Source organism: Elephantulus edwardii, unplaced genomic scaffold, assembly GCF_000299155.1.
Source record: "Elephantulus edwardii isolate Elephantulus edwardi_28Jun2011 unplaced genomic scaffold, EleEdw1.0 scaffold00291, whole genome shotgun sequence".
In the NCBI taxonomy this organism is placed as follows: Eukaryota; Metazoa; Chordata; class Mammalia; order Macroscelidea; family Macroscelididae; genus Elephantulus; species Elephantulus edwardii.
Window position 1 is genome coordinate 1,750,723 of NW_006400041.1, and position 2,515 is coordinate 1,753,237.

Genomic DNA, 2,515 nt, shown 5'->3' on the forward strand with positions numbered 1-2,515 from the left:
TTTAAACAGACAGCCTTGCTCTTCAGAACTTTGGAGAGGACCTTAACAGTATATTTCCCCAACGTATATGTTATTTGACTTCTTGACTACTGTTACCATGTGTGTTGCTGTCTGTTCACTGTCAACCTACAGTGACACCCTGATGGGAGTAAGCTCCACTCCGGGAGAGGATCAGAGAGTCTATCCAGCTCAATTTTATTGGGGCTGCACTGCACTTATATAAACAGGAAGACCAGACAGGGTGGGCTTACAGACGTGGGACATGTGGATTGGTTAGGAGAACCTCAGCCTCGTGCGGACCACTCCCAGCTCAAGAGACACGGCAGCTGTCTTCCCAGGTGGCGAGCTTTCTCAAGCCAGTACAGCCAAACCCAGGGGAGCTTTTTCTACCCCGTATTAAAGACTGTTGGGAGTCTTGCACTTATCTGGAGCTTAGGTGATCCATCCTGGCCAGAGACCTTCCCTTCCTCCCCAACATTCCACAACACATGAGTGTTGTGAATTTAAGTAAAATGAAATTGTTGACAACTTTAGTCTTTTCTCCATTTATCACGATGCTTCCTATTGGTCCAGTGGTGAGGAATTTTGTTTTTTTGATGTTGAGATGTAATAATCCACGTTGAAGGCTGCATTCTCTGATTATTTGCAGCTAGTGTTTCAAGTCCTCTTCACTTTCAGGAAGCAAGATTGTGTCATCTGCATAATGAAGGTTGTTGATGAGTCTTCCTCCAATCCTGATGCCACATTCTTCTTTATATAGAGTTTTTGGATTAATTGTCTTACCATACAGGTTGATCAGTATGAAGAAAGGATACAGCCCTGATGCACATTTTTTAAATAAAATTTTTATTTTATACTGCTTTACTTACAAAGTTCTTATACATTGTTTTTTTTTGCACTGGATCTTTCCCATTTCCTTTACCCACCTCTCCCTCTACCTATCAAATTGTGTGACCTTATGATTATCTTCCCCCTCCCCTTTCTGGTCCCTGCTCTCTCCCCTCCTTGGATCTTCATACATGTTTTACTAGTTATCTATTTCTACAGTATTTGTCCTTATAGGAATGAGTTAGTTCACTTAGCACAATACTCTCTAGTCCTTCCCAAGTTCAGTAGTGATTTTCAAAATCATTGTTCCTACATGCTACATAGTATTTAATCGATGATGCAGTCTTTAAAAAAAATCTTTTAAACCATGCAGTGTTTTCTTGTTCTTTTCAGATACCTTCTTTGTTTAGGTATAGGTTTTGCATGGGCACATTAAGTGTCTTGTAATTCCTATTCTTCTCAATGTTATCCATGATTTGTCATGATCTACACAATCAAATGCCTTTGCATAGTTAATAAAACACAGATAATATACCTGGTACTTGGTGCCTTCAGACAAGATCCATATGTTATCGGTAATGATACCCTTCATTCCACAGTATCTTCTCTGACAATATTTGGTTCATGTACTGTTCCACCTCTCCAGAGGATGCAGTTTTTCTGAGTTTAAAATGTTTGTTCATGGGAAGAGGAGGAGATCATCTGAGATTGGCCATCTGGAAGGAATTAGGATAATCAAGCACATGCACAGTTCTTTTAATATGGCTAGTGTAAGAAACATGGGCAGATGATCACAATGGCCACATGTATGCGTGATTCCATACATTTCAATAATGTACATGTGTCTTTAAAGAGGGCCATCGCCAGGTGAGGCACTTGGTCATCATTGAATATGCCCTTTCAAAGTGACTGTTTTCCAGAAGGCCTTACTAGAATGGTAGTTGAAAGTTCTTTCCAGAGTGAAAGGCTGTTAAAAGAGAACACCTGGAGGTGGATGGGCTATTCAACTAGGATATTCTTGGGTCTTATGATGCCTGCATTAGCTGAATGCTGGGTTTCCTGATCTGAACCATCTCAAGCAAAATACTTAACTTACCACGTCATGTAAAGATGAAAAGCAGACAGGAAAATAAGGAATTCCACTATCTTTCAAATATATGCACCAACAACCAGAGCCAAAGAAAAGGAAATAGATTATTTCTACCGACTTTTACAGTCAGAGGTCAATTGAACATGCAGTTCATATACATTAATAATAACGGGTGACTGGAATGCACAAGTTGGGAACAGAGAAGGGTAAGTAGTTAGAAAGCATGGACTTGGTGACAGAAATGAAGCTGGAGATAGAGTGATAGAATTTTGCACAATCAAGAATTTATTCATTGCAAATACATTTCACAAGAAACATAAACACAGGCTATACACATGGATTTCACCTGATGATATGCATAGGAATCAGATAGATTACATCTGTGGAAAGAACCACTGGAGAAGCTTAATATAAGCTGTGAAAACTAGGCTGGGTGCTGATTGTGGAACAGATCACTAACTATTCATATGCAAATTTAAAATGAAGCTAAGGAAAGTGAAATTAAGCCCACAGGAACAAAAATATGACCTGGAGTCTATCTCACCTGAATTTCAGAACCATCTCAGGAACAGGTTTGAGGCGTTGAACACTAATGAG